The sequence below is a fragment of the Polyodon spathula genome, chromosome 7, assembly GCF_017654505.1.
Source record: "Polyodon spathula isolate WHYD16114869_AA chromosome 7, ASM1765450v1, whole genome shotgun sequence".
Taxonomy (NCBI): Eukaryota; Metazoa; Chordata; class Actinopteri; order Acipenseriformes; family Polyodontidae; genus Polyodon; species Polyodon spathula.
The window spans coordinates 16,230,565-16,243,965 of NC_054540.1; positions in this window are offsets into that span (position 1 = coordinate 16,230,565).

Below are 13,401 nucleotides of genomic sequence, written 5' to 3' on the forward strand. Positions count from 1 at the left end.
ATTACATAATATATGATTTACTATTAAGCTGTTTCGTTGGTTATAGAAGGATTATTTTTGAAGCAAGCTAAAGACACCTTTGTCGCTGACACAAACTGTATATGTCTGAGAGACTTTTAAACTGGTGTGGTAAAAAGCTGTGTTAAAAAGCTACAAAACTGAAAGCCTGTCAAATGTTTGCAAGTGTTTTAAATACATGGGAAAGTGAATTATTTACACAAAAGGGGTATAACAGTGCTGCTCGCTTATGCTGTGCTTGTACTTACTAGACATATATTTTTTTTTTTTTTATCAAAGGCCTCTGCGATTCAATCAACCAATTGAATATCTGCATTGTCTCTGCGGTAGCCCAATCATAAGTTAGCTGGGTGGGACATAAAATGTGTTTGTTTCAGTTGCAGGTACTGACAGTAAGTTCAACCAATAGGAGAGTCAAATATCTGCCAAGTTTTACGCAGCTGTCCAATCATAAGCAAGCAGAGGACGTTCACGGTATTCTGCATGAAAATTGAAAGCGAGTGAGTAGCCAATAGGAAAGTGAAAGATCTGACAGCTGTCCAATCGTTTGTGAGCAGAGGCGGGATGTTAATACGCCAGGTAAGCACTGAATTTCGCCAACTGTTACTGAGAAAAATAATACATTTCAGTAATTAGAATTTAATTTTCTGTCTAGATATTTTTTTAATTTCACAAGACAAGGGAAACACCGTAGTAGATTTAGTTACAAATCCACTTTCTCTGAATAATAATTGTATTGCAGATGAGCGATCTTTAAAACAGAGTAGTGTTGACAAATTTGCTAAATTGTTTGCCAAAAAACTTTATATAAATTATTTAAAGAATATGCGCAGCACGCACAATTACTGCCTGAGACTTGGCCTTATCAGAGCCTTAAAAAAAAAAAAAAAATATATATATATATATATATATATATATATATATATATATATATATATATAGATAGATAGATATACACACACACACACACACACACACACACACACACACACACACACACACACACACACACACACACAGCTCTGGAAAAAATTAAGAGACCACTGCAAAATTATCAGTTTCTCTGGTTTTACTATTTATAGGTATGTGTTTGGGTAAAATGAACATTTTTGTTTTATTCTATAAACTACTGACAACATTTCTCCCAAATTCCAAATAAAAATATTGTCATTTAGAGCATTTATTTGCAGAAAATGACAACTGATCAAAATAACAAAAAAAGATGCAGTGTTGTCAGACCTCGAATAATGCAAAGAAAATAAGTTGATTCATTTTTAAACAACACAATACTAATGTTTTAACTTAGGAAGAGTTCAGAAATCAATATTTGGTGGAATAACCCTGATTTTCAAGCACAGCTTTCATGCGTCTTGGTATGCTCTCCATCAGTCTTTCACATTGATGTTGGGTGACTTTATGCCACTCCTGGCACAAAAATTCAAGCAGCTCGGCTTTGTTTGATGGCTTGTGATCATCCGTCTTCCTCTTGATCACATTCCAGAGGTTTTCAGTGGGGTTCAGGTCTGGAGATTGGGCTGGCCATGACAGGGTCTTGATCTGGTGGTCCTCCATCCACACCTTGATTGACCTGGCTGTGTGGCATGGAGCATTGTCCTGCTGGAAAAACCAATCCTCAGAGTTGGGGAACATTGTCAGAGCAGAAGGAAGCAAGTTTTCTTCCAGGACAACCTTGTATTTGGCTTGATTCATGCCAAAGCTCCCCGATTCCAGCCTTGCTGAAGCACCCCCAGATCATCACCGATCCTCCGTCACATTTCACAGTGGGTGCGAGACACTGTGGCTTGTAGGCCTCTCCAGGTCTCCCTCTAACCATAAAACGACCAGGTGTTGGGCAAAGCTGAAAATTGGACTCATCACGGGGTGCTTCACCAAGGCTGGAATCGAGCAGATTTGTCTTTGTGAAGGAAGCATGAATCAAGCCAAGTACAAGGTTGTTGGTATATATATATATATATATATATATATACTGTATATGTCACAGGAAGGCCGTGTGTAAGATAAGAACCTATGCAAAATTCAGTGTGCCTGCAAACAGCCAAGTAAGATCAATTTTTGCCTGTGCCCAAATTACTGCCAGGACCCATTGGCTAATACTGTCTGCAGTGTACAATTTATCCTGCAATTCAAGTACAGCATTAAGAAGTTTTCACATTACAAGAAAATCTTATTATACATTACAAGAAAATCTTGTACTTGATATTATTAAACTGAATGCTTCTGCACGATGTGAAGACATATCTTTCTGTTAGTCATCTCTAACTAAGAATCATAAATTACTGCTTTGTATCACCATGTTTATGAGTTTCAAAGTGCTTTTAAAAGTCCAATCACTCTTATCTGTTAAAGTATAGTAGTAACTTTTTGCTCATTAAAAAGCACTTTTTTTTTCCTTTCAGTCTCCAAATTCTAATAATACTATTTCATTTTGATCTTTACATTTTTACATAATCATTTGACACTTATCAAGGTTAATAAGCCTGTCTTGTCTGCATGATCATTTAGGAGGCCTAACAGTTAATTCAAGCTATCCAACTGAAACCTGGACAATGTTAGGTAAACAAAATATGTGAAAAATGTATCATGACTCCCCTGGGACTGATAGAGAGAAGGGTTTACTGACAGGTATTTGGAGCTGTTGGCTTTGCCAGCTGAGTGTTCAAAGAGATCCTATTGTCCAGTAAACTCATTTCAGAAGAAGGCCCTTGTGACCTTTGAATAATGGGCTAGAGTTCTGCCCATATGGCCGATCATGTCACCTGTCATTTAAGATACCTTTATTACCTATTAGCACCTCTGTGAAGTTACATAGCAGACACACATGCACACTGCGAAAATTTAGGTCACAAGCAGTTTCTATAGCCAGGAGGAATGAGGTGATCTAAAAATGATAGAAAAGCAATGTGTTCAACAAAGCTAGAATTTCAACTGTGGTATAACGTCATAGCTATCAGATAGCTAAAGCAAAAGAATTACCTCAAAATAGGTAACATATGGTTCCAAATTGAGACACAAGAGCTTTGTGTTTAAGTTTATTGTAAGTATTTGGTTACAACACGTTATATAGTTTAAGTTGATGTGCAATTTATTCACATAAATCAGCTGGAATTGCATTTGTATTGCAGTGCATCTCTTGGGAAGTCAGGAGCAAATCAAGGGCATGCAAAAGTGTAAAGATGTGCAGCCTGCTTGGAAAATGTACTGTTCTGTATATGAATCAACCAACTAGTATTTTAAATCACTAAAGCCTAACTCAACTTTCCACAAAAGTATAAGATATTCAACATAAAATAGTTCCTATTGTAAAAATACATAGTATTATACTTAAATACTATGAAGGGAAGTAATAATTATATTAATATATACTTTACAGTACAATTCACATGGTGAGGCCTAATGCCAGTGTCCCACTACTCTTCCAGTAGTCTATTATTATTTGCTGTTCATGCTTTTAAGGTGTTCTTTGTTTACTGCACTTGGCAATGATATAATAAGTTTCTATGCCTTTCAACTGCTAGAGACTATTGACTCCTTCTCAGCAGGAGCTTTGTTACCAAGCATATTTACTTACACATTCTATTATGAAGAAATCTTTGGAATGACAACCACTGAAGGCCATTGCAGTTGGATGATGTCATTAAATGGATCACTATCATTAGAGCTGGTTATATATTTCATAATTACAGGTTTGGAAAGAACATGTAGTGAACAACCAAACAGCTGAACATTCTTATCTGACTCCAGGTTAATTAGGATAACTGAAAAATTGGTTTCGTTCAGCAGAACAAGTCTGGTGCTGATTAACCCAGAGCTCAGAATGGGTTCAGCGTTAGGAGTAGCAGTCTCAATCATGAGACCTTGACCAGAGAAAGGGAAAGCCCACCAAGATTTATTTTCGTGCTGAACGACAAAACAAAGTATATACAGATTACGAAAGGGCAATGGAATGCAACCTTCATTTACTGTAATTACACAGCAGATGATTGTAAACCAATGCTGTGTTACCTAATATAACAATCATTACTGCACACCATGAAAAACAAATACATAGATGTTGTATGCCAACTGCTCTAAACTTTAAACTTCTAGACTTATTTTCATCTCTACCCTCCTAATAAATGTGTTACACCCTGTGTCTCGATACAGCTGGCTAGCAGAATTAAAGGTTTACATTCCAAACTAATAATAATAATACAACATTGTGTTTGTTTATGATGAACACATGTTTTGTTATACTTTAATTGACCCTGTGTTTTTGAAAACACAAAAAATAAATCACAACCCCTTTTTTATATACCTTAAAACAGGCATTACAAGTGTGAGTTTAAGTTTGATGACTAAAGCCCATCTGTGTCAGTGAAGTACACATAATTCTACCCCCTCCCCGATTCACATACAAAATAATCATTTTTAAGTAACGTAACCTAATGCATTTGAAAGCAACCCTCATGGCTCCACTCCACACACTTGCTTAAGGGGCTTAGCAGACCTGAACTGGGACTTTAAGGTCAATTATAGTGAGATTTCAAACTCTTGTTTATAAAGAAGTGGGTTGTTGCAAACCAAATACACTCCTGCACAGCTCACTGGCTTCAACCTCTCAACACTGATTTGCACCCAATCAGTTTGCCCTGAAGGTTTAAATGTTCATGGGTATGTAATTGCATACAGACCTTGGCACACTCCAAGCAACCTATTATATACCATTATCCAAAGCTAAAGGTATGCAGACAGAATAATAATGGGACTATTAAAAAAAAAAAAAAACAACATCAGTTTTGTTTAACTATAATTGGCTTTTGATTCCTGACAAAGCAACTGGATTTTGGGGTATTTTAAAGGAAATAAAGAGAAGACATTCCAGTGGGAAATGCCAAGGAAACAGACAGCGTTTAATGTTGAGAGACAACACCCTTTAATGTTGCGGAAAGACATTAGTAAACAATAGAGGAAAACGCCCTACAATTTTGCTTTTTTAGCCTGGGACTGCATGTTGTAACGAGGCATTCCATTAGATCTGTATTAACTGCATACAATATCACTTACTATGTACATAAATAAGTAGTAATCCATGCAGGAATAGACCACACAGGATAAACATGATCCTAACTGGTCAGTGGTTGAATACCCATGCCTCTCTGAGACTTTGAAGAGCCTTGTCAGTATTTACGATGCACTTTACAGCACTTTAAATAAACACACAGCACACATTTCAAAGTGCAATTTAAATAATTAAGGTATTAAAGATACCCCACAACTGCTAATGATATATTTATTTTGCATAGTGCCTTTTACTCAAGTACATTAAGTGATTTTATAACAATAAAATGTAATATGTAATAAGACAACTAAAAATGAAGCAATTGTTATTTTCTTTAAATTGTATTATGTATTTTATGTAGTGTTTATTTGGTGGAAACAAACACACACACACAAACAAGTTTTAGTTTTCTTCTTGATGGAATTTTTCCATTTTGCGTGACACTGCAGGTTGTGTTCAGAGCAGATGACCCTAGTTTAGGTGTCTGGTTATGTAGGCCAGGGTGTGTAGTGAAGCACGAGGCCATGCAGAGTTGCTCTTTGCTATTTATCTGGTCAGTTTAGATTTGATCTTACACATCACATATTAAAATCCTCCTCCAGCAATATACCGTAGTTATGATGATCTTGACACTTTACAGGATACATTTATAATCTGTATCAAAGGGCGAATTAAAGTTTTCTAGAGTGATTCTAGCCAGCCTGTGCAGTTTATTGTACTTGTGACAACTGATGACTTTCTTTTACTTTTGAGCAATTGTACCCCCTAGAGGCCAGGCTAAAATTGCCACACAGATAAATAAATAGAGGAGCTCAGATAAAAAATAAGGCTACAGGATCAAAGTGCATTCAAATTCTGTAAGTACAGAATGAAAAGCAATTAACAGTGAATACTAAAACAAAATAAAACACCCAAACGTTAATAATCGGAGGGGGTAAGAATAATTGAGAAAATAAAGAAAACATGCTACTAAAACTTGCACTCAAAAGACCAACAGGTTCAATTTAAAGCAGAACACATTGTAGCTGTGTGCTGTTTGAAAGTATGAAACTTCTCTCTTTGTAGAGAATTTCAGATGTATTTTATCCGAAGCTATTTTATAACATACAGAGCTAGATTCTCAAAGCCATTTACTTCAAATCATTACTGTATTTTTTTATTTTTTTATTTGTTTTTAATGCACACAATAAAGTTATTATTATTATTATTATTATTATTATTATTATTATTGTTTTAATTATTTTAAATTGAGCCTATTCATTTTATTTAACATAGAAAATTTGAACTCATAAGTCAATAAAATGCTAATGTTTTATTCATGTTTTTTTTTTTTTTTTTAAGACTGTTGTTAACATAACCTTTGTGCTTGCTTTGGGAAGGGAAATGTTCATGTAGAGCCCCAGGGTTATAATACTCCTGTTTCCGTGGGGAATTTCAGTGTTTGCAAAGCAGAGGGGCTTACCATCCAAACACTGACACACTTATCAGCCATGTACCAGCATATACCAGCATATACCAGTATATACTAAAGCCAACGCGCTGGCTGATGGAGAAGAATCAAGGAAACACCAAAATTAGTCAAAATTATACACAGAGATACGTGTAGTTAACCCTTTCATTCCCTTTCACTTTTTACATTGTGAAAAGTGTTGAATTTAAATCAAGGAAAGTAATGTTAAAACTGTACAATGCATTACTAAGACCTCATCTTGAATATTGTGTTCAGTTCTGGTCACCTCGCTATATTGCTGCTCTAGAAAGAGTGCAAAGAAGAGCGACCAGAATTATTCCGGGTTTAAAAGGCATGTCATATGCAGACAGGCTAAAAGAATTGAATCTGTTCAGTCTTGAACAAAGAAGACTACGCGGCGACCTAATTCAAGCATTCAAAATACTAAAAAGTATTGACAATGTCGACCCAAGGGACTTTTTCGACCTGAAAAAAGAAACAAGGACCAGGGGTCACAAATGGAGATTAGACAGAGGGGCATTCAGAACAGAAAATAGGAGGCACTTTTTTACACAGAGAATTGTGAGGGTCTGGAATCAACTCCCCAGTAATGTTGTTGAAGCTGACACCCTGGGATCCTTCAAGAAGCTGCTTGATGAGATCAATAAGCTACTAACAACCAAACGAGCAAGATGGGCCGAATGGCCTCCTCTCCTTTGTAACCCTTCTTATGTTCTTATTCATGAAATATTGAAAATAGCTGAGGAAAAAGTAATTTTGGACACATAATTTACTTTTTTTGACATTTTTTACCCCATTGCTTTACATGGGTAAAGCTTTGCATCCTGATAGAAGGTCATCATCCATTTGCATCTTCCATATGTCCCTATAGAAAGACTAAAAGATAGGTTTTTTTTTTTTTTTTTTTTTTTTTTTTTTTTTTAATCAGTTCCCATATGAGGTAGCCAAGCATGAAAGTATTAAACTCAGGCAACTGTACTATACTGGGGACATATTACAGTGTAGCATTACAATTTCAGAAGGTCCTATGAAGCAACATTTAAAGAATGCCTCATGCTTTTTTGCTTTTGTGCCACAGCAATAGTTTGTAGGATAAAAGTACTTTTTCTGCTGCAATTTTCACACATTTTAACTTGATATATTTTCTATGGGACTATTACGATCTTTTTTTTTTGTAGTTTTGCTACTGTATTGCATGGTAACACTGTATATTGGTCATTAGCTTGTGAAACAACAGTATCCATAGAAAACTCCCCTCTTGATCATTTATGTGTGCTTCTTATTTAATAAAGAGGAAAAGCACAGACAAGTAATAGAATGTGGAGGAACACAACTAAAATAGCAATCTCACAGAATTTTACCATAATGAATGATTACCATGGGACAAACACGCTCTATAGCAGCACTTTTACTGGGCACTTTAATGAAGGAAGTGCTGCTGGCACTTGGAGTTCAATGTTTACATTCTCTGTGCTATCCCAGGATTAGTTTGTTGTTTGGTTATATATTAAAGGAACTGCTCATGACAAGCAATGTCTGGAGAGTGTCTTTGAAATGATGTTCAAATGACCAAGCAATCCATTTGCGTCAGCTGTAGCCGTAGCTTTAAATAAATGAAACACTGCTGCTATAGCTATTATTTTCCCAGTAAAATAATGTATTTGGCTCTTAATGTGCGTAATTAGCTGCCAAACACTCCCTACACAACTTAAACACAATTACTAGTGGCAGGTCCGGATATAACCTGCATACCTAAAGGGGAATTAATAACTAAAATTAAAAAAAGCACATCATCAACTCCTAATCCTCAAACCCTTTAGAAAGTTATGTTTACATTATGTGTTCTGATTCCAATAACACTGAGTGTGCTGTCTAACAGAGGCCCTGAGCTTATAGTAATATAAACATGTAGTGACATAGTGCTCTGGAATATGGATCCAAATGAGGAGTTTCATCTACTTATCTAAACACGGTATTCATGGGTGGATAGCTGGGGAACAATCAATGGGTGTGTGACATCCACACTTTAAAAAGGAATGGTAAGGAGACTCCTGGACCTCCAGGTATTGTTTAGTAAGGTTCTCTAGGATTTTGTAGTCCTCTGTTTGTATATGTAAAAGGCCAGAAGCCAGTTTGGTTTTGTGATATTTTTGCATTGGAAAAATTTGCAACCTATTTGTGTGTATAAATAAAAAATACAGAAGAAGTGTTACAACTCTGATATCTTGAATTTCCACACTACACTCTCCCCCCCAAGAATTGTAATACCGTGTTTTGTACTGCTGATTTTAGTATGAGGCGAAAATGCAATATGGGAAACAAACAGCAAGGGAAACAAAGTTAAAAGCCTTCCAAGCTAAAATAAAAGTGATATTGGCAATACATTGTTAACCTCGTCAACCACCTACAAATATATTAAGTTAATTCTTGTGGTCTCAAAGGCCTTCATTAGACAAGTATTTACAGGTGCAAGTACTTTTAAGCTAGCTGTTCTACTTTTAAACTAACATCTGGGGAAAAGATAGATTGATAAATGATTGAATATGTTTTAATAATACTGATTTTCCCAGCAAACACTGGTTATAAAGTTGGTCTATGATTATTAAGACGTAAGTCTACATTTCTTGATATGTGGCTGACCTGCATACACTACGCCAGACAGGAATGAGTGTTTTGATTTGATTTGATACTGCATCAATGTTCAAGTATACTGCTACTCCACCATTTTCTTTCTGCTCATTGATATGAGAGGTAGTTGATGATTCCAGGAGGAATGTGTAACTTCGACACTACTTCCAATGCTCTGGTCCCCAGTGCTTTCCTCGGAAAGACCCTGCACTGTTGTTGCAAACTCAGAGGTGTTGCTGGAATCAGAGGAGGAGACGATAAAAGTAGTCATTCCATACAGAACACTAATACAATACACAACCACATATGTATAGGTTATATTTGCCAGCCTCGGGCTGGAGACTGTGATCTTATACACTCCATAAAAGCTCTCTAATGCACTGATGAAAAAAACAACTAAAAGCTAGCTGTGGCAATGCCTCATCATGCCTGAACTGCAAGCGCCATCTAGTGATCAAAGAACACATTTAAGATAATACAGTGCACTCTGATTATAAGAATCACTGATATAAGAATCAACTGCATATAGTGATCAAAACCACTGGGGGAAAAAATCCTTTCTTTACCAACTGATGTAAAATAATCAGTTTGTAAGAATCAAGCTATCCATCTGTAAGAATCATTTTGGGGTAAACTGACTACATGTAATACAGTACTTGATCAAGTGCAACGACGTGTACAGCCAAAAAAGATGTTTTTGAATTTTAATTTGATCACATCTCGTGAGACTAGGCACGTACGCAGCGTGGATAGTGCAGTGGTGCAGGAAATACTGTATTGTTTGCAGTCAGACAGTGAGTGCACCACAGCATTGTGCAGGTATGTTTTTTTTTTGTGTGTTCTCTGTTAGTGAAAATTTTTTTCAATAAAGTGGATACACATTCATTGAATACATGTTGAGTACAGCAGTGTTACTGTGTGATGTGCATGTAGAGGGAGTGGGATTGTGACGCAGTGAGGAAGGGGGTGGGGACTGCAGAGCTTTGCATCTTTCACTTAATGAAAAACTATGAGATTTGCATTGCAACAGAAAATAAGTAAGCCACAGGTGCTTAAATGCAGTGGTAGTCCTGACAGTAAAATACTGTACTGTAATGTCATTTTAATTCAAAGGCCATTACACGTAACACTGCAGGGCAGTTAAACTAGGCACCCTCAGGAAACGATCACTTCTCAAGTATACTGCAGTAAAATAGGATTCTGCAGCCTTGAGTAAACATAATCGTGATCATATAACAAGTTGCTTACACACAAGGACTTGTTTTGATGTACTGTCCTCAGTGGTTGAGCACCATTGACATTTGTATAGTGTATTTAAATTGCTAATGCGCGGAGGTGCTTTGCTAATTGCAATGTGACGTGGCCGAGGGCAGTGTTAATGATCAGGCTGGAGTCTTGAACTGCTATTAAAACAAACAAAATAAATAAACCAAGCTTTCAGCTGGCGCACTAACTAAACAACACTTTGTGTGGTCCCTGTGCTTACACGTGGGAACTCATGACATCTAGTGGTCAACCCATTACACTGCAGGGATCAACGCTTTCATTCACAAACTAACATAGATTCTGCAGCACTTCACCACAGTAATCATATTGGTCCACTTTAAGAATCAACCACTTATAAGAATGGAATCACCTGGGACAGCTGTGATTCTTATAAACGGAGTGCGCTGTATGTACATTAGAATCTGTCATATTCGATTGAATTGGTTCCAAGTGTCCATCGGATATGTGAAATGTCATATCTCAGAGGGAGTTATTATACTACACTGTAGTTGTTTTATTAACATGGGGGCATTATGAATGAACAACGTCAGGAGCATCAGTTTGTCGAAAACACCAAAGTATAATACTGCAAGAGTACTATATAAAGTAACTCTGATTAAATTACTGAAAAATAAAGCACTGCAATACAGTATTTGGCAGTTTACAAAACAGCATTCAAAACAGTTCTTACCACGCTGTCTCAGCCCATGTCTAAGTAATAAGTCTGTGTAACCCGAGACAGAAACAAGAAGAAAGCAGCGTGCAGCTGTGCACACAAACACAAACTGGCTTTGGAAATCGCCCAGGAAAATCTTGTTTCAGCTTTTTAATGGTGCAGTATCTTTTTTTTATCTGCAACTGAATTCATTCTGTCCTGCTAAGAGCTGAATTTACTGTTGTAGACCCATAATATAATGCACACTGATCAGCTTCCAACAGTACCGCTCAATTGGTAGCACACATGCTAGAGGACTGGTTAATAGAGGGTAGCGTATCTTACAGGATTGGATATGACAGGTTCTACTGTACTGAACCTGTAAATGACTGATTTTTGCATTAAAACATAACAATATCCTAAATAAAGTCCATGTGAAGGTTGGGTGAATGTTCTCCACTATACCAAAAGCAAACTTACTTTCGTAGAACTGCAGGCACAGTGATGGAGGAGAGCCAGCTCAGGTGTACTCAATTGGCTTTTTACCAGGGGTATCTCTGGCACAGACGTTCCCTCCAAATTCAATCAGCATGTCTATCAAATCCATATTATTTACTCTGGCTGCATGATGAAGGACCGTCTCATGTAACTTTGCTGCATTCACCTTTGCACCTTGTAAAGCAAATTAATTGATTTCATGTATTTTTTTTTACATAATTGAACAAGGATTCTTTCATGCTAATTTGTGCAACAATTATAAAATATGCTGAAAAAAAAACTTAAAATAAGGAATCTCAATTTTAAATTTACACATTTTACTACTAATTACATTCATTCGTTCTAAATTAGATTGCTTGTCCAGGTGTGGTAGATTTATACTTTTAAGTCATGTAAAAGCAATCACATTCTGGGGAAAGGGCTGCACTAAGTGTACTTCCTTTTTACTTTAGCCTGTAGGCTACCGGTAACATAAAATAAATCATGCTGCTGCATTGTACACATTGGGTACAATGCAAATAAAATATTATTTTAAATTGAAACTAAATGATTTTAGTGGTTTAGTGTTTTTTTTTTAACTTAGTCTAAACAATTAACACTAACTAGATCATGGTCCATGTTATTGGCACAGGTGTGCAGCCAACACGTTGGGGAAACCAAAAATGTCATTGAAATTTGTTTTCAAGGCTTGTAAGTACACCCTGCCTTTAGTGAAAATTAGGTACTTGGGTGTTCGCCTCAAAAATGCATTGAGCACAACTGGCAGCGCACTGGGAAATGCCAGCAACAAATGCGACTGTTTAGAACGTGCTTTCAAAAGTTCTTAACAAATTGATGCAATTGAATGTGTCGCAATTCTGGCAACAAAATAATGAAAACCAATCAGTATTTGTTTTATATGTCACGTGAAGAAAACTTACCAATGCCAAGAGCAGCTGACAAGTTTAGATATTATATAAACAATACATCTGTACAGTAAAAATGAATGTATTACAAAAAATAGATAAATACTAAGAACAAATACTGCTGCACTGATAATATTGAGTGCCTCTGACATAAACATGGCGACATTTCTGGCACAAAATGCCGCTTCTGGTAGACGCTTTCTAAACGATGCGGCTGCGCTTTTTCAGGTCACCATCACTTTCTCAGAAGTTACCACACCCCTTCAGTCTCCTGGTTGCAGCCTCGTCTCAGAGTTGATTTGCTATCTGTTTGTACTTCTCGGCTACCGTAATGCAACTTCTGTATCATTTCAAATAGCCCAGCCTACACATCATATCAAATTATGCTTTCATTTTAAAATGTGAGTTACTGACGCCGTGTTATTAATATCAAAGCCTAAGCAATTTTTTTTTTTACCATGTCACATGGCATTACTATGAAATATGATCAGCTACTATTGGGTTTGTTGTTATGTCGCCAGCAAAACAGAACAGTGCCCTGCTGAACTGTGCTGTAGTCTGTGCTGGGCAACGCGTTGCTGGTAATGTCAGAAATGCCCTGTTGTTGAAAGCATGGCCAACGTGCTACAACATATGGCAACACAAGTCCCGATCTTGTCTTGTTGCCCTCAACGAAAGATGCTCATGTGACCAATATACACAGTTTATGTTACTTGCTAGTATTGATTTCAGCAGAATTTTACATCTGAAATAACTAAAGTATTGAATATTACAATATTCTAAATGATAATTGCATAGTTTCAAAAATATTTTATATACGTTTGAGAGAGAGAACGAGAGAGAGAGAGAAAGCTATATATATGCTATATTATAATATATAGATATCTATATATCAATATAT